We start from the raw sequence: 20,515 nt of genomic DNA, 5'->3' as shown, positions 1-20,515 counted from the left end.
ATCTATACGCTTAAATGTTGAAGGGACCGTAAATGTGCTCAGATCCGAGGGAGGCAGTGTCCTGCCATGCGTCTGTGACAGATTTCAAGATCGGTTCCACAGTGTGGGGGGGGGGGGGGGGGGGGGGGGGGCGCGGAGAAAATTCAGTCGCGATTTAGGCATCTGAGTCAGTCCAAAACGGTGCACTTAGCGAAACGGGACATCAGAGACGTCCCTTGCAACCAGATGGAGGCCTGAAGTGTGATCATTAAGCCGTGTGGTGAGCAGAACAGAGCAGTCCGCTGAGAAGTCCAAGCCCTAAATGAGTGAGCTGGAAAAAGCCATACGAGGCCGAAAATGTAAACCAGCCCTGCGCAGAGGAGCCGTGAGGCAGGCTCAAAGAGGACGGACCGTAACGCCGCAAGCCTGCTCGTGATGGGATGGGTAGCAAGCACATATGGCGATCTGGTGACCTTCATGATCCAATTTGTGCTTTTGACTCAACATGTAACAAATTATTTCCATAACAATTTCGAGTCTTTTTGCACACCTTTCAAATAAATTGTACTTTTTTTTCCCCTTTTTTTTCCCCCCCATCTCATAGGCGGCCCGTAAAATGGCACTTCCTTCCAACTTGTTTTTTAAGCAAAGGTCAGTTCAGTCTTTGCACTGAATCGTAAAGCAATAGCACAATTTATGTTGCAGACCTTTCAAAACAAGCAGCCATTAAGAGAGACAGGAAGACTCATGGCACTCTGCGTGCCATCTGCTTTTGTTTTTGCTGTGTGGCAAATGTAAGGATGAGCGTTTTTTTAATTTCGTATCTTAATCAGTGAATATTCAATGACTGAAAGAAAGAAGTGCAGATGTGTGAGACTAAGATTTTCGTGGTAAAGCTTGATTATGATTGATCTGGAATATTACTTCCTTTTGCATATTTTAGAAATAGTCTAAGCCCATAGCCAATATTTTTGTCTGTGGTTTGACTAGTGTGCAGCTGGTGCAGCACCTACGAGGTTTATGACGCAGATACACAAGGTCTGTTGAGAGCCTGTCCTGTCCTTCTGGCACTTAAAAAGAGAGAAACATCTCTGTGGTGCCTTGGAATACGTTCAACAGTGAACTGCCCTGGATGGGTTTGGTGGGCTTCCTTGCAGAGCGCTGCATGGCTGCACCGATTGCCATAAACGTGCTGGCGTGGAGCTACAGTTCTGCCTGTGCCAGAAACGCCACCAACCCTGTGGACTTTACCACTCCGAGTCAAGCCCAGCTCGGCCCAGATGATGAGGTCTGCGCAGTACAGACGAGGCACTGACACTTCTGAGCAAAAGGAAATTTAGTAAGTGTAGCCCAGGTTAAATAAATGACAGGAGTATTGCCATGAAGGAGGCAAAGTCCTTCAAGCAGATGTTAGAACTGGATGTCCAGAGGAGCATAATTCGAGTGAATGAAAGAATGAATAAATCACTGGGGTTTTGCAGCGCTCATCTGACACACAGAGCGCTTTACAGGGTTGCTCACATTCATGAAGTGTCTACTGGGATGATGCAGTTGTTCACCGGTGAGTGTGTCTGCTCTTGCCATAGATCTCCCACAGCAGTAGGAGAGAGGACTTTGGTCTTTGGTGGAACATTTATAGAGTCTTGAGTGCTGACAGCATTCAAAAGAATAAACTGGCATGAACAGATTTTTTAATATCAGGCAGAAAAAAAAACAAAAAAAAACGACAGACAACCATAAAGCACATGCCAAGTCTTTATTATACATCACCACCAAACTGGACTAGGGATGATCTAGCCAATATCCATATTTGATGCGTTATTGAAACAACATGTAGGATCATTTCAGGGTTTACAAGACAAAAAAAAAAAAAAAAAAAAGAAGCTAATTTTGTTTTTAAAGCTAAATGACAGACGTGCTTACATGCACGAAAAGCCAGCGCATGAATGTGAAAATGGAGCTTACTGCAGATTTTCCTGAACAGGTCCAAAAGCGCTGATCCTGGAACAGAACCGCAGTGCTGAGGGAACCAGCCAGATCTGAGGATAGACAACAACAACAACGGATCTGGTTTTGCTCAGAAAAACTCACAGTCAATGCAGGAATTCCATAAAGCACTGAAGCACGGCTATGATAAACGAGCTCTGGATAATCGTCCAGTATAGGGCAGATGGCCGCCTGTGGTGGAGTGCTATACGGCGAGGACGGTTCAGCCACAGGAAGCGTCATGTGGTCTTTTAATCTGCTTATCAAAATCAAAGCCCTTTATCATGCAGAAACCCAGCTCTGATAAATCTAAGATCACTTGAAAAGAACCTTCCCTCATTGTCATCTGATCAAAACTTAACTCGATGCCTTTTCCACCCCTTAACTGAAGCTCTTGCAGCGTAGAAGATGACAGGCCAACCCCTGAGATTTATACCATTTAACATTCCACATAAAAAGCAGTCTATCGCCATCAAAGAGAAGTCAGGTTTAAGCCTCACATAGAACACTATAGCTTTCAGTATCTATTTGTGAGAATTTGAGGGCGGGGTAGGTGGGAAGGGGGGTCATCTGGAACTCATTGGGGCAGATGTGACCGTGCCTCCCCCCTGCTCCAGTCTTGCCCTCCTCATGCCGCTCTCCACTGTCACCCTAAATCCTGTCTGAGAGCTCCGTCAGCTAGGCACGCTCTGACCCAAGAGCTTGAGACGCTCCTCCTTGTAAAAGTTGGGCCAGGCTCCTTGAACAAGCACTGAGACATGCTTTAAATACTTGAGGGGGGTGGGGTGGGGGTGGATTTAATATCAAGTCCATTATGGTCTTTGTGGAGCCCAGTAAATAGTCAATTATTGGATCATTTTGATTCGATCCACATGCAGTCAGATCTGTGCGGACAGCCACCCCACTAGTGCTGTGTGGGCATGACACACAGGTGACCGCGTCACGCAGGGCCATCCTCCTCCTCTTCTATTCCTGAGTGTAGCGGGTTAATTGAAGAGGGCAAAGCTAGGGTGCCAACTCGGGAGTCTAACTCAAGTAGCGGTTCACTTACCTGTGGCAGCGTAGATAAAACAAAGCTAACTTGGCAAAATTGGACTCCTGCATTATTAAGTGACTTTAAAGAAAGGCGGCAATAAACATTCATTACATTCTGTGAGAACCGCGGCTAGTCTCACAAGGAAACATTAAATTAAGCTTTCATCCATAGGATTTAATTAAGACCTCTGAAGCTGATGTACAGTGTGCAGCGATGGCAAGGGAACACAGCCTAACAAACACACACGTGCTTCATAACCGTGTAACTGGGGAACACAAGATAGCCATTTCAAAGACTTGCGGTGTGGTGGGCCCTGAAGACTGCGGATGCAAAGTTTGCAGATGACTTCACTGTTGCCTGACATCGTTAGCATTCATCAAAGCAAGCCTCTGATTCACTGTGTGTTTTGTTTGGGGGGTGGGAGGGGGGAGAAGCGTCTTCTAAAATGTCCACGAGAGAAAGATTATGTTCAGCCTCTTGTGCAGTCACGAACCCCGCCCATTTTCTCTGCAACTCCCTGAACCAATCAGGCGGTAGGTCTCTGTGCGAGAGACCCGCCCTAGCTCCCACCACAGAGCATCTCCTGCCATCGTGGTGAGAAATGTGGAAAAACACAAGAAGCGTCAGACAGTTCAGTATATGGTAGCACTTCCTCGAATCGACTAGTGCAGCATAGACGGGACAAATTCCTAAAATATATAAAGTCCTCTTCCCTCAACCGCCACACAATCTGCGCAGCAAAACAAAATACTTAGAGAAGCACCAGCAAAATGCCTCCCAGACCGTGAGAGCTGAAGGAACCGGGAGTTTGCCACACGCTCACTTAGGACCATGGCGTCACAGATATGGATGAGCCCGCCTCGCCTGCTGCTCCCTCTTTCACACCCGCTGTAACTGAATGGAGTGATTGTGTTTACACTAGTGGATTCCTTAAGCCACCACACCAGTCTTTTGAGTCTCTCACACCCCAGCACTCCTTTAAAGGCATTTAGTCTTAAGGAAGCAGAAAGGCGACTTGTTCGAGCCTGAAGCCAGATTCCGCGTGCTCCTCGCTCACAACAGAACAGTGCCCGGCGTACGTGGGTTTATGTTTGCTTGAATTAAGCAGCCTTTATAATCAGGAAAAGCCAACGTGCAATCTGGGTTGTTGAAACGGCTGTTCAGCTGCCTGTTGCATAGATGGCTGTTGCATAGATGAAGCTGGTTAAGACCTCTTTGTTTGATTGAGGCATTTAGAGTCTCCATCCCCTCTACTGGCTAAATACTGTAACTGCAGGATGTGAGGCAATCCCCCTTTATTAGTAAGGTAATAAGTCTCTACAACTGGGGATTTGTATAGGTCAAGCAGATTTTAGAACAAGTAGCCAACGCTTTTGTAAAAACAGTAAGCATCTTTTTTGTGAAAGATATTTAGCAATTCTGTACACTTCTTGCAAGCTTATAACATAACATAGAACACTTCCAAAGTTAAAATGTGTATATTTGAAGTCCTTTCTGTTATTTACAAAGAAGCTTTTTCCTACAGAATAATAAGTTGGGAGATCAAAAGATAAACAACTTTGTGGACTGAAAGTTCAGCAGAGTCTAAATCAAGTCACAGTAATTTCAGGGTGTTAGATAGGTCTATGGTCCCCTTGGATAACTTGTTTGGGCCCAGAAAGCCTTACCGTTCTGTATGAAAGGGAAAATCTTGGGATTAACGCTGAAAAGCGAAAGCAAAGCCCCTGGCTAACGCATTTGTCCTAAACCCCAGCCCTAATATAGTCCACGACACTTCACCTTCAGCCAATACCCTCGTATGGACAAAGTGTTTAGTTTGACAAACACAGCTTACGGGAGATCTGGACGCTGGCAGGTGCCTGTGCAACCAGTAGAAATAAGGCTTCTTAAAAGGTGATTGCCTGGGTAAAGAGGCAGCAGGACACACACAACGCAACCTTGTTTGCTGATGCCCTGTAATGCTAATTGGGTAAATGCACTGGTCAAACAAAGAACAGACCTAAAGAGTGGGTTGGAATGTCACCTACCACGTACAACACTAGCACAAGCAGGAGGCTCAGGTCCAGGCAAGCAGGACGAGAGATCCGGAGCTTACTAATGCTGAAGGGACAGAGTGTGTGCTTTACCGGGAATGAACAGGGGTCACATTGTGACCCGATGGTTTAGAATTCTGGGTAAACTATTAGGTAATTAGAGGCCGGTTTTTGAAAATTAATAAAAACAACCTTGGAGTTAGATGAGCATACCCATTTCAGAATAAGGACTGACCCAGAACAAGGTGCAGGAAGTTTCTGTCAGTAAAGTTCCTGTTTTAGTCTCTGCTCATCACTAACCACCTTCAAAAAGCCTTTAAAAACTTTTCAGCCTGATCCTGATCTGTAAATCTATTTCATTTCTATTGCCTCACTGCTTTGTTTTATCATAGTTATATTTTTACTGAAACTTTTGCCTTACTCTCCCATTTATATACTGTTTATTACTCCTGTGTTTTACCGTGCTGGTCTCTTATAATTCTGATCATGTTTTCATCTGCTACTGTAAAGTGTCCTTGAGTAGCCTGAAAGGCGCTTATAAATAAAATGTATTATTATTATTATTATTATTATTAGAATTTTTATTCAAAGTGTTACGTTAGGCTAAGCTCATATCTTGGCACTAGGGAGGAATCCAGATTGAATGTCTTGCTAGCTAGTGGCAGCTAGTAATGCCACCGTGTTGGACAAAGAAGGCTCCCTGGGAAGGAAGCCAAACTAAAGCTTTAAGGTCTTCACTTCAGGCTGCTGCGAGTCTTCTTAGGCAATCTGCAGATCATCCTCACAGAGTCAGGCAGAGCGAACGGACATAGCTGCATGTCGGCGTCCTCCGATTGGTCAACGAGCAAACTGGGGCATGGGAGATGATTATCTCCTCATCAAACCAACACAATGAGCATTACATCTCGTCAGCCAGCCTGGTTGTCAATCAACCATTTAAGTTTATTTTCAGCTTCAAGGTCTGATGTACCTTTGTAAAGGGATATTTGGAATTCTGAAAGTATGTTCTGACCCTGGCTGGTAACAGAGCGTGCGAAAGGGATCCGGGCGAGATCCGCAGGATAAGGAAGGAATTGCGTGTTGCGGACCTATGAATCTTTCCACCCGACGGTGGCATGCAGCAAACTGAGATAAAAGATGTTAGTTACTTGCGCAACAGCTGAAGAGCTGAGAATGTAGGTGTGTACAGTCACGCTGAGGGCTGCAGAGAAGTTTAGGAGACCTTGTATCTGTGTCTCGCTTGGACACCATTCGCAGCCTGAAGGAATGGCGACAATGCTGAAAGGTCACGAGATCAGGCAGCAAGCGTGCTTCGGGCAAGCGTTTATCTCCTGTGCCGTGCCACCGGGTTGGCTTTACTCCACTGCTTTGGAGAACCGCATGCTTGTGGAGGCGTCATGAAAACAAAGCGTGACTGCAGTGGGCAGGTGGGGTCAGACCACTGCAAAGGTTTGAACGGGGGCAAGTGTCATCCCTTTAGTTTTAGCTTATCGTTCGGCTCAGCGCTGGCGGCAGGTCCTCGAAAAAGAAGCAAAACAATGAGGAGACAGTCATCGCCCCGGGCAGGAAGGGCGTACTCAGACAGCCCAGCTGGTGTGGTCACTCAACTCCATCCACCCCAGAGGCGATGATGTGAGAGACAGCAACACCTCCCATTGCTCCGTGCCCACCCTGGCCCGCTCCTAACGAGCATAATTACAGTTAATGGGCAGGATGCAGTCACTGTCTTCTCGCTGGCTTAAGAAAAACATCCGCATACTAGGAAAACATCGACTAAACACATAAAAAGATTGATAAATAAAGTGTACATACATACACTGCAGGTTTCTGTAGGGCTACTGCACGTAGTGAAACAATTGGATTACCTCAAGCATGACTAATGCTTGTGATGTATGTGTGTGAGTATGTGAGGGTGTACACGCATTTGTGGTGACAATCTCTGATCCCTCAGATAAGGAACCACCAAGGCAGGCGTACTATCACTGGCCCTCATCAGGCATAAATGCCCATGGCATAGAGAATAGCAGCAAATCTCTAAACGCCACCACCAACAAGCCCTGACATAATTACAGAATCAGGAAATTGTGAGGAAACCGGGACTGTGGGCCTGTTTTGGAGCAAGCATGTTTGGCGGGTATGCTAAAGGGCCTTGAGGCTCAAGAAGGGAGTCAGGGAACTCAGCCCTGGGATTGTAGCTAGGTGCCAGGCTCCAGACCGCTGCATGAGGGTACCGATAGCCATCTGCTTTGGCGAGGGGATGACAGGGAAGATAACTGCAGACACAAACACAAACAAACAGAGTCAAACGCAGGCAGCCACACACAAAAAGAGACATAACCTGGATTATTTTTGTGGCTTCCATCTCCCACTTTGAAGTTCTGAGTGTTATAGATCATTTGGTTACCATGTGGCTGATCGTGGGCTAGAGTGGCACTAGGGGAGGACTCCCGTTACACCTCCGTTTGCCAAGTTGGCAAAATGGGCCAGTTTATCCCAGCTCTCTGAGACACGCGGGTTCGGCTAGTCTGCAGGGCCATGGCTTCTGTGGGCTTCTGTGCCTGCTTTGCATCTTAAAAGACTTGGCAACAACCAGACGACTGAACTGGGTATGTAAGACAACGCTCAGCTGTGAAGAGATGAGGAGGCACTGCATAGCAGAGGCAAGAGCTCCATCCTGACAGTTCCAACTGAACAAATCTCTCCGTACAGAAGCATAACACATGAGCCAGTGAAATAAAGCAACTAGTGGTGGGCTCCCTTTTAAATTCAGAACGCTCTGCTCACAGGCACAAGCGTCAACGGGTTTCACTCAGGTTAGGAAAGGTTAAAGAGAGGAGACTTGCTGTCACTCTACCGAGCCCCTTTCTCTCATTTCCTCTCTGCCATGCGTCCACAACAGCAGAATGGCAAAGTGCTCCCAGAAGTCCTTCTCTTCTTGGGCTCCTCCCTCTCCCCATGGACCCAAAGGTGCATGTGAGAAGGTCAACATGGCAGATATCTTTGCTTACCCAAAGTTCCATGGTTTGGAATCACCCGTCATATTTTATTCAACACTCATTAATTTATTCACTTACAGTGATTTACAGCGTAGATCAAATAATATAAACCAATGATATTAAGCAGACACCAAAGTGTATTTTTAGTACTTTGGGGGGGGAAAAAAAAGGGTTGGAAAAAAAAAAAGACACTAATTATCTATCTAAAGCAATTTCCTACCTCAACATTTGATCATTGCTTTCTAAATACAAGAATCCAGTCATTTAATTTTGTTAGATTATTCTTGAGCTTGGAATCATCTACAGTATTGCATACATTTTAGACACATCTAAAACATCATTCCTCTTCCTACAGATGATCTGATACTTGTGAAGTTGGAGAGCACCACCATCAAGTCAGAATCCTTCACTAAATGTCCGTGCAATAAAATTCACTTTACATTACTGACAACACCGATTCCAAACGTTTGACCAGTAGCTCGCGTCGCCAAATGCCCAGGGGTGCGGCCATCCTGAGCAGACTGGACCGGCCCTTTAATCGCACCACCCCATCCGCCAGGCATGCTGGCGGGCAGACAAACAGCCTTGGCATCCAATGCAGCCGGAATGCAGAGATACGGCAGAGTGACGAACGTGTCAACAATGACTCGGGAGCGTGATCACCAAAGCCATGGGTGAGGTACTCAAAGATTGAAACACACGATCTGTGTTACTCGTGTCTCATATCCGAAAGCCTGCATGCACGAAGGTCATGTTTCTGTGGCCAACAAAAGCATTTAGCTGTAAATATGCAGTTCAAATGTTTCTAATATGGAAACTGATGATCTTCAAGCTTGATTCCTTTATAAATGAGCTTTAAGGGCCTGGAGAAATTATGTGAGCCTCCTATGGTTAGTCACTCAAAACCAGTTGGCAAACACTCGTGTTCCAAAACAGCATGTAGAGTATGATCAGTGCAGGATTGTGTACAGAGTATGATCAGTGCTGGACTGTGTGCAGAGTATGATCAGTGCAGGATTGTGCGACATCCTGCATGTTTTAAACTTCTAGAATTGATAAAAATGACAGTCAAAACCTGAACACAGAAACAAAACTGTACAAATGGAACAAAGAATAACCGACAGAACACCTCTATCCTTAACGCATCCACTTGGCAGCCTTTTTGTGTACAAAATCATTCTTAACTGTTGAAGTTAGGGAGGGGCATTAGGAGATGAATCTGAAATGAGATTCCCCATCGTCCTACCTCCAGCCTGCGCGCCTGCTGCCCTCTCCTCGTTTCTGCCTGCGTTTGTGTGGCACGCCCCGCGTGTTCATGCGCGTGGACGGTGTGTGTGCGCACACAGGTGAGAGCCAGAGAGAGTGGGGTGCTTTTGATCGAGTGGCAGCACGTGTTACAGGGGAATCCTGCCTTAGCGCCGACACCCACACCGCTATCGGTGCTCCGAATTAGCGCCGCCGGATTTCCAGTATTAAATGGCTAAACACGCGGAGCGCATCGCAGGCGTCAGGCAGCTAAATATTGACTGCTGGTCAATCAGCTATTAATGTTCGCATCAGTGCAGGCCTGACAAACCCAAGGCTTATGACAAAGGTTGAGGTGAAGAGGAGATATCTACGACACATCCTTATGTGACTCACCACTGTTTATATTCCTTTGTGCCAAAGGAAAAACAAATGTGACCTCAAAGACACACAAAAAAACAAAAACAAAAGACCAGCAAGCATTACTTCATGAGAAAATGCAAGACCGTTTAAAAAATAAACAGCGTGTTGAATTCAAATGAACCTGTACCATGAACTCTCTTAGACCTTAACCATCCTGACAGAGCAGACAGCATTGGGACGAGAACGTGAAGAGCGCACAGATCTAGTCAGTGGTACTCACACATCCTTGTGTGTTGACAGGGCGCTGTTAGTTCCCACTTGCTTGTGGAACAGCTACTTAGTCTCCACGGAGACCATGTTGTTTTAAGTGCTCCATTAGGTGTTGAGGGTCCGAAGTGTAACGTTCCTTTACATTTGGAACCTTTTATCCATGGCATCTTTATAATCTTCCCCAACACTTGAAAACACCAAATCCCTCCCAAGCAGGCTGGAGTTAGGCTTTTCTAATTAATGCATAGCAACGTTCAGAGAAAGGCATGTTAAAAAAACAAAACAAAAACAAACCACCAGACGGAAGAGATACAGCCTTGCCTGCGTTTGTGCTGATTACCACTGTCCAGATATGAGTCTGAACAGCTATGCAAAACAGATGAGATGGGTCACATTTTCAAAAATGCCAAACAATTGTTTGATTGCCCTTCTATGTTGTAGCGATTTTCATCCGACTACAACCGTTATGCCTATGGAGCCACGTTTTTGCAGTAGGCAGATGCATTAGTAGACAGCACCCCCTATCCTCCAGCGGCCACGCAGACTTAATGAAGTTAGAGGTGGGGATGAGAGGGGGCCGCGACGCTCAGTGCAGGGGACAGGAACGCCAGGGTGAGGGGAACACGTGGGTGACACCTCGGAGCTCTGGAAAACCAGGGTCATTTCATTTGCTGCGTCACCAGCCCCGCCCCCAGCCTCCTCTCTGCGGTGTAATTGGACAAATGACCGGAGGAGCTCGACTGGGAGGCAGGTTAGGGGCCTTGCAGTGGAAAGTGGGTCACTTAGTGAAAGCCAATTAACAGACAGCGCCGACACTTCCGGCGGAGGCACCCTGCAATGCCAAGGGTGACCGGAAGGATCTGGGTCAGCCGAGCGCTTGCGTGGCTATGGCGTCCAGCGCTCGGCGGGGGGTGGGGGGCTGTTTATCCGTTGCCTGCTCGGCCAGCGGACAGGAGGGGAAGCGGGTGAACGGGTCCGGACCGCTCAGGGTTAACAGTTACCCCAAGGTCTGAGCTGCTGGTCGGCACCTCCCATGGCGTCGGGAGTAGGTGCTCCATTCACAGCTGGTCGAGACATCCTTAAAGCCCCTTTTGTGTCTCTGTCAATAATACTGTTTGCCTTGTCATTACCGCCAGCTTTGGCGCCTCCGACTCGCTGCAGCTCCGGCAAAACACACATCCAGAGATGCTCAGCTCCGTGGCGCTCCCAGGACCTGCAGCGCTGGCGATTATCAACATGTTCTCTTTTCTAGTGGCAATTCGTCATCCCTCTGAAACCCAGTCTAGCAGCATAAAGACAAAATACTATAATGGAAGAAAAGGGGCAATTACTGCCGTGGTCAAGGGCCTTCTCTAATGTCTAGAAAAAGCCTCAATTCCCAGAACGCTGGGTCTGTTCACTGGGTCTAACAGAGAACAAAGTTGGTTCCAATATCCCAATGAGCGTCATGCCATAACAGAAGAGGGCACAGTGTGTATTTTTAAAGTATGGTCACACAGTCACAAACATACTTAATAAAAAATACCAAAAACAGGCACTGCAGCTTAAAGCAAAAGACCTTGCTGGAGGCTACTGAGTTGTAAATGAAGGCAGTAAATGTCAGACACTATGAAGCCTTATCCCCACAGATTTGAATTTGAGATGGATGTGTGACAGCGATGCACCTGAGGAGAGACTCATCAGCACATACATACAGCAGGAACAGCAGCAGTGAACTTATGTCTGCGATAAAGGTAATGGCTGGGGTGTCTGACAGAAATGTCAAGAGCATCCTAGACAAAGGAAGCAAACAGCCGTGGCATTTGCTGTGGAGAATACTGACATCTTCTGGCCATAAGCACGGTTTCTCATGATTCTAACCCATGAAAAGCCAAGATTTTATAAAGAAGCGGCTCTCAACTGTCATTTTCTAATAATTCTAAGTTTTAAAGTCGTGCGCAAAAAACCCAGCATGCGTTCCGCCACTTTAATTGCTAAATTATATCACCAGGGTAAAAGAGACAGCACAAGCACGACCCGTGGGATCAGCTTTCAGCGCAGACGAGATGGCTGGGGTGAGTTTACCTCCTACAAACAAGTTTATCTCTTACAAACATGCTCAACAAAGCTGGGTACGGCACCTTCCTGTCAGGTCAACAACAACAACGGGCCGTGATTGGAAACGGATGAACAGAAGGCAAACACGCATCGCCGGAGTAACAGGGGAGCCACAATACATCGAGGCGGCACTTTAATGTGACACCTGCTGTGCAGGAGTGCGGGGGCCTTTGTGATGCCGCCGAGGTGCGCGGAGAGACACAAAAGGGGCGAGGCAGTCCCCGCGGCTGCCTTTGTGACTGACCGGTGGCACTGTTTGCTTTTGAGGTGTTCTCCGGGCCTACCAGCCATGCAGCCATTGTCAGGCAGGCCCACGGGTATTGTGCGCTGACGTGCAGGGGCAGGGAGCGGAGCGGAGGATGCGTGAGTGAGCCTGGACCGCCGCCAGAGTAGTGCCTCGCCGCCGAGAGGCACCTGCGCAGACACCTCCCCGTGCTCTTTTGCGAGGGGTAATCCCTCACCTGGCAGAGCACACAAGCCCCCCCCCCCCGAGCAGGTCTCCTTTCACCGTCTAAGTGCTTTTCATCCGCTTTGGAAAGCAAGAACTCATAATATTTTCAGTTTCTAAGGCATCACCACTTCTGGACAAAAGGAGACAGACCTCGAGGGCGTTCTGACACCGCTTGGTTTTCTGCTGTGATCCGGGTCATAAGCCTGTACAAGTTGTGTTGAACCTTGTTACTGATCCCCGATCAGGAGCAAATGGCGCAGAAGGAACAAGTTGAGCAGGTACATGTTAATAGAAAATCTGTTTGCCACATCTACAAAACCTTCTGACAGCTTTATCAACTTGACACCTGTGAAACATTTGTTCACTGCTTAATTTGACAGCCCAAGCCTCCAAAAATGGGCGGTTCTGATCACGTGGGATTAAAGGAGAAAGGAATAAAACGGCTCAAAGGAGGCTAAATAAACAGTAACATCTCCCATGACGGGCCGGCCTGCCTGCCTGCGGCTGATGAGTCAGGGCACACTGCGGGCACTCGGAGTGGGCATGTACCTCCCAGCCAGCTCCTGCTCCGTACACGCCCTGTATGTCAGCGCCCAGGGTGCCTGCGCTGCTCGCCTGCGTGGAGTCCCAGGGGTCCCTCACTGTGAAACACAGGCTTGAACAGGGCATGGGTGGAGCTCAACAGGGCAGACAGTGTTCGCAGAGTTGGAATATGAGAGAGAGAGAGAGAGAGAGTGTGTATGTTTGTGTGTGTCCTGAATCTGAGTTGCCTGAGCTTGCACATTAAGGCAAATGTCTGTCAGCAGGGCTCATTTGCTTAAACAAACGGCAATAGCACTTCTCATGTGGACCCTGTTCATTACTGTGGCACTTGAAGCCTTGCATGTTTGGACACACTGCATCTCAGCACTTCTAATATTTACACAAGGAGGGACCACCTACAGTCTAGATAGCACAGGCTCTCTCTCTCTCTCTCTCTCTCTCTCTCTCTCTCTCTGACACACTCACACACACACACACACACACACACACACACACACACACACACACACACACACACACACACACACACACACACACACTTCCCGGTCTTTCCAAAGCCTTCCATTTTCACTCACATTTCTCTCACCGATTCACAAGCTCTGACACACACAGGAAGGGAGGAGTTGGGCCTCCATAAGCCAGGGGGAGATCCAGAAAGAAACTCGTACAAACAGAGCTCATATCCGTCACTGTGCTGATCGCCTGGCTTAGAGAGCAGACGATTGATCGCTTGCACGCCTGTTCTGATGGAATCCCGTCCGATTTGTACGGCGCTCCTTCACTGTTTGCTTTGAGCGGCGTGCTTAGCACATCAGCACAAGGCTTCCAGCTCGGTGGCGCTTACTGCCAACGCCACGGGCAGAACACGCACTTGTGGGAGACGGCGGGCAGGTTTCAGAGCTACTGGTGTTTGGTAAATCAAAAGCCATCAATACGTTTGTTGACTTTGCTCGTCTGTGTAGGTGAATAAGGGCAATTCTGGCCAAACACCTTGAAAGATCATCAAATACATAGCGTCGAAATGAGAAGTGTTATTTCTGGGTACTACAGATGTATTCTACCTCTGCCTCAATTTCACTCCAATGTATCTAATAAATTTAGCCCAGTTTTTCCCTTCAGTGGAAAAAAAAAAGTCAGAATACCTTTACAGTGAGGTTATGCATATGTGGGGTGCTTCAGAGCTGAAGAGTTCACAGACTATTACTGCACCAGTCGTGGATAAATAGCACGATGAGTTAGCCAACGTGCTGATACTCTATAAAGACTCTATAAATGTGTACCATGTCTAGAAAGTGTCAAATCTACATACACAGAGATGCCTTAAGATGTAAATAAAAAGGTGTCTATACAGCCAAAGTGCTTTAATACATTAACCTGTTCCTACTTGTTACTTCAGTAGGAATAAAGCTAAAGTACTCCTATATTTGAGGAACCTTATGCAAATTAAGTCAAGTGGATCTGAAAGTTGAAAAAAAAAAAAAAGCAAGCACCCACAGATACTTTTACATAAACAGGCAACAATCAGGTAAAGACTTCCATACATCTGAATCTCAGCTCAGCAAGCTTGCCTGCACTGCTCTTCCAGTGAAGGGAACTCACTGTCTGCCCCAAACGCTTTCAAACAGACCCGGGATAGCCATTTTACCCCACAACTCAGCTGTTTAACCCCCCCCCCCCCAAACATCTGGGGCGCAGGAGACGAGCTCGTCGGAGGCCAATTATTTAGCTCCGCCCTCTGACGGGAGCCAAGGCCGAGGGCTCGACACGGCTGGGTCTGCTGAGCGCATAGCTACGGCCAGCCGTGCCACGCAGCAGAGTCAGGCTGGCAGAGATACGAACCGAGAAAGGCCTCCATCCAGAGCTCACAAAAATCAGAAGCACATGGGAGAGACGGACAGGTCTAGGAGTGCTTTTATCTCGGCACGCGGGGAGCATGAAGCACTAAATGTGCACTCTGCATAATCACCTTCCAGCAGAGGAGTGGGAGCAAGTCCCTTAAAGCCTTTTCGTCTGTCCTTGGTATTGGCACTGGACCAAAGATGCATACTGAGAAGTGATTACAACTAACTTGCACATGCTGCTAAAGCAAGCGCTTGATAAGTTATTAGTGTGTTTTTCTGTGGCATGACTGTTAGGTTTGTCTAGCTGAGTTTTAAAACATGGTATGGTAGTGACGCTCCCCTACACTTATACAGGTTACCAATAAATATCAACTGCAGTGTGGCTCTAATGGAAAGACAAAAATTAAATGGCAGTTCTAAACAATGAAATGTACAAATAAATACATAAAATGTATATTCTAACTTTACTACTTTAATAACATAAATAGCTATTACATTATAAAAACCTGTGCATATATGCCTAATGTGTGGTGGTTAATACACTCAGTTCTAATAACCATACAAACAACCATATATTTTTTAATAGTTAAGAATATGTTTAGCATCTTTAATTAAGTCGTTTATTTAGACACTATATACATACTTTATATCAGCAGACAAATATAAGATAATTCCCCAATATAAGACAATTCCCTAACTTAAATGAAGCGTGAAGGTGGGCTGGAGAAAGAAATGTCTTACTTCTACAAATCTACTAACTTCAGATGCCTCCTTTATGATTAAACTCACAACCGATGGTATAAGTTCTTACACAAACACTAAGCAATTTTTTTTTTAATGGAACAAATTAGAATATGAATATTAAATGAATATCCTTACAATACAATTTAAGTACAATAAATTTAAATTGATTGTATCAGTCAAGTACTCTGCCTACTCTCCCCAACATGCATTATACTGCATGTAAAACTGCAGAGCACACTGACGGTCTGCACTCACTCATTTTTGTGTGTTTTGGTGCATTTCTTTGAGTGTCTTTATGCTTTCAGCGGTGTTTCTACAACAAGAGGAAAAGAGGTCTTACACTGACAAAATACGACTGTCTTTAATAATGCAACTGATTCTTAGTCACTGTTAATACAAAAATGGCAGATTTATGATCAAATAAGGCAATCTGGATGGCATCATTCATTTGACGCTTGATATTGGAACTTTAAGAGTTAGTAATATCCTAGGTTAGGGATACCAAGAGCAGATATGCAAAGACCACAGTGAAAACACGGGAGAATGCTGTTCTTATTCCTATTCAACACGGATATTTGTCAAATTTGTCATTAACTCTCTCTCTCTCATTATATATATATATATATATATATATATATATATATATATATATATATATATATATATATATATATATATATACATATATATATACATACACACATATACATATATATACATACACACATATACATATATATATACACGTACACACACATATATATATATATATATATATATATACACACACACACACACACACACACACACACACACACACACACACACACACACACACACACACACACACACAAATATATATATATATATAACCCACTTTTTTCAATGAGTAGTTAACTACCTTCCTGTTACCAAGTGAAAAATATGACAAGTATGGAAAAAACGAGACAGCTAAAACCCGACCTTTACATCATCTTAATTCTAGTGTCTGGCTGCGACTCAGTTAATACCAGATTCAACTCCTTGACACTTCACCTGCTTAGCTGCACAGCCCCCCACCCCCAAACACCCACCCCGTTTTGTGAAAGACTTTGTGAGACCGCTGGATGCACTGTTACCATGACAGCAGCCACACAGTCACGGGTGTGTGTGTGTGTGTGGGGGGGGGTCGCTTCTTCAGTCCACCCTAAGCCAAAACAGACGAGCGTTTCCCAGCAACCGCTGCTGTCCCCAACAATGCTACCACAGCCTCCCTGCGGCGTGAACTTCAGCCTGTGGACACTGCAAGCCACAGAGTCTCCTGCTTAATTACCATAAGCCTTTAATATGTACAGTAGAATTTGGCTGGAATTGAACAGAGGATTTGAGTGTACGGGGGTGAAACTGCAAGGGTTGGGAGGGTAGATGACACACACTACACAGCCTAAGGGCTTCATTCATGAAAACGACATATGAACATGTAACCATATGGACTTCTTAATCAATGAACCAGCTAACGTGGTTTATTGTTTGATGACAAATGAAAAATGAACACTGGTTAGAAACCCACCCTCTGAATCATATTCAATATTAAGTGGACCACGTCGATTTTTGTGTCATGAGTGGAACTTCTCTCGTTTAATTACGGACTCGAGATTAACCTTTGTATTGGTGCAGTCTGCCAGTGCTCCATCTCTGAAGCACAAAAGCACATAAAGACAAACCCTCGGTCGTCTACAGTCTCGCGTCGGCTCTGCGTGTTCAGCAGCTATTAAACAGACACGCCCAGGCTTACTATAAATTAAAAATGGCCTCACTGTCTGAGAACTGATGAGTTCTGCTGTGTTCTGTACACAAAAGGCCAGGCAGAGTGCCAGCTTCACTCTCACACCAAAAGGATTATGGCGAATTAGAGTGCTAAACAGCAGAGGAAACCATCAAACACAACGGTGGGACTCAATTAGCGTAGTGCAATGATGGTAGTGGTGCAAAGGAGACAGCACTCGTAAGGAGTGTGCCAGTCCCTTACTGGGCCCAGCTGGGTCTGTAAAGTTGGGGTGGGGCAAAGTAGGGACACATGTGGGCGGGGCTCGTCAGGAAGCGGTCAGGCTGGCAGCACCACACTGCCATGCCGCCTGTGTGGGGAAAACTAGGCATGGCTGACGTACACGGGAGGGTGAGGCCGCGGAAGTGTAGTTAGTGGACAAGGGTGTGTAGACCCAAAGCATGTGATCAAGCACGGCGTGACGAGGACGGCACGCAAAAACAAACGCTATGCACACAGCTGCTGGTAACAAACACCAGACACCACCACACAAAGCTGTAGCTGTGAAGCATCTGTAATTTAGGATGGCTCCTTGCAATGGTTACGTAGAGGTCATTTTTGGAGTGTAGTTAACATGCTAATCTCAGACAGATCTACATAAAAGTCATGTACGGGTGGATCACACGGACGCGCGCACACAAAATTCAAAATTTAACAACGCATATAAATTAAAGTAGTGCAGTGTATTCAGTACAATAAACCATATTCCTACTCATCATGAAGCTTTTTCTCTTGATTGGTTGCTATGGCTGCTGTCAAAGTCACTCACTAAGCAAATCTCTATTTATATAGCAGTTTTCACAAGGCTGCATGGCTACGTCTTATCTGGACAAGAGGGATACGTGGCCGTTCACGAGCTGATCCAGGAGTGCTGAGGCGTAGCCTACCTTGTCTGAAGCAGGGTCCTTTGGGTGGTGGACCTCCGCTGCAATGACGACAGCATGACTAGGGTTGTGGGCCACACAGCTCTGACACAGGAGCAGCTGGGTCACCGAACATGCAGCCCTGATCCATATGGCATTGTACGAGCGCAGTCCTTTTGTGTGCGTGTATGTGTGTGTGCGCGCGTGCAGGCACACAGTGTGTAAACACAGAGGGGGGGTAAAAAAAAAGAGAACAGGGGAACGTTTAGGGACCATTTTACCCAGCATAGCGGAACAGCAAACAGCAGATGCATCAAAGGGCCAGAGACTGCTCTTATGCAGTGGACAGTGACAGCTCAGCAAAAGCACGGCAATCCCAATAATCCTCTAGAGAGCGTGTCAGCGCAGACCTTTCTTCTACCGACAGTACCGAGCATTCATATAAAGCTTGAAAAGAGGACCCAGCGGTTTTAACAAAAGCAAAAAGGTGTACCTCGACCGACGCAGATACATCTTGCAAAAAGAAAAACCATCCAAATGCAAACAAAAACTAGTTTTCCGATATGTGTCTTTTCTTTAACATTTAGATTTCTCATTAATCATTAGGAAACTTTGAAATGTGTCCAGAAAACCTTTCAGACACTGGACGCATTCCACGGAATGATCTCGTTTTCTCCTCAACGCTTAAAAAGGAAAGAAGAGCCTGTGCCAAAATTCAGTGCAGCTGTCGGCGGGACCCTGTGGGGAAGTGCAGACCAGCTGCTTCATGTGTGTCCTGCCATGCACAACGCCAAGTGGCCCTACCTGTCCGACCGTCAGGTGCGCAGGACTGAAGGGAGCAGCGCAAGGCCCGCTGTGCCACGATACTCTGAACCAGAAGCAAAGCTCTGCTACTTCGCTGGGTGGCTCCCGATGAGCTGCACGGACACTGTGGTGGCTCGCGCAACTGCTCAGAGCCCAGTGCCAGCTGGGACACCTCCACTTGCTCACACCGGGCACGTTGCACCATGCCTGTGGCACAGCAAGAGCGGGACACCAGGTCAATGGATTCCCTGGTTTTTGCCCCGTCCCGGATCCTAGCCCGTCTGAACCAAAGAGTCAAAAACACGGAATACCTGGTACAGACGCACTGGGAGGTGGGGGAGAGCAAGACCGTGAAACTTTGGACTGGCAAGCAGTTCCCCAAGGACCAGATTAACACTGCAGTAGAGTGGGAGAACTGCAAACACATAAATCTGATTAAACTGACCTTGAGCACAAGGAAGAAGCTCCGTCTGGCAGAAGCCACAGTGAAGCCCTTTTATACAAGGAGAACAGCTGGAGGACTGGCAAGATAAAGTAAAGTACTCATATATCCTTGAGTAGAAAAAAAAACAAAAAAAAAACGCTCTCTATACTGGCTTTACTGAGTACACGTCACTGGTACTGAGTGCTTACCTTCCGCCTTTGGGCGAGCCTGGTTCTAGGGACCTTTTTAACCTTCCTAGACTGCCTGCTATTCCGTGAACATGACCTCTGAACTCTGAGACCTGCACCTTTGACCACATAAAAGCCAACTTCAGGACAATGTAATCTGTTATTATGGCAAAGAAGTTTGTAATGAAGCAGCTTTAAAAGTAGTTTAGTAACAGTGCTACATTTTAATAGAGAGCGATCCGTAGTAACAGTAACATTTGTCTTCGTGATTTGCACACTGCAAAAGAAACACTTTAGTACAACTCTAGTGCAGCTAGCTACACTGAGAACCCCAAGCTGAAGTAAAATTGACCAACTTACTAATGTAACAACTGACTATTGTAAAAACTTAAAACGGACCCCCACTAGGAGCCAGGCTGCATGTTTTCCTACCTGCCTGTCGAGAATCTGAGCCATCACTCTCTCGCCCTATCCGTTTAGGAGAACAGCTCCTCGTGGTGCATACAGCCAGCCCCCCGGCGCCGTCTCTGCACGGCTGCTCCGGACCGACTACCTCGAACCTGCGTGCAGACGGTGCCGCTGCTCACCGCCCGCCCCGGCGCCGCGCCCGAGCTGCCGTGAGACCCAGAGGCCCCTGTGCTCGCCGCTGTTGGAGTCTCAGCAGGGAGTTCAACTTTGCTCTCTGCAAACCAGACTCGAGCCCCAGCGTCCTGGCCCGTGTACAAAGACAGCCTGGCTCGCTCTCTCGGCCCGTGTGCGGTCGACCCTTTCCTTTCCACCTGTCCAGCCAAGGCCTACGACAGGCAGAGAACACAGGCGCCGAGACCGAAAGGGCCTCGCGTCACAGC

The 20,515-nt window shown here is 46.7% G+C and overlaps 1 long non-coding RNA gene across 1 annotated transcript in view; it reads right to left on the bottom strand.

The window, feature by feature from the left end:
- The window catches only part of LOC145651815 (uncharacterized), a 28,373-nt gene extending 10,039 nt beyond the window's left edge, over positions 1 to 18,334 (bottom strand). The window contains exons 1-2 of the long non-coding RNA XR_014117867.1: positions 18,276 to 18,334; positions 1,945 to 2,018 (exon numbers count right to left, since the gene is read on the bottom strand). This is a non-coding gene — a long non-coding RNA (uncharacterized LOC145651815). The remainder of the gene's footprint in view (positions 1 to 1,944; positions 2,019 to 18,275) is intronic.
- Positions 18,335 to 20,515: the final 2,181 nt, after the last annotated feature.

The sequence above is a fragment of the Electrophorus electricus genome, chromosome 17 (genome assembly GCF_041902795.1).
Source record: "Electrophorus electricus isolate QZ-2024a chromosome 17, ASM4190279v1, whole genome shotgun sequence".
Classification (NCBI taxonomy): Eukaryota; Metazoa; Chordata; class Actinopteri; order Gymnotiformes; family Gymnotidae; genus Electrophorus; species Electrophorus electricus.
This window is presented reverse-complemented; position numbering and strand designations above follow the sequence as displayed.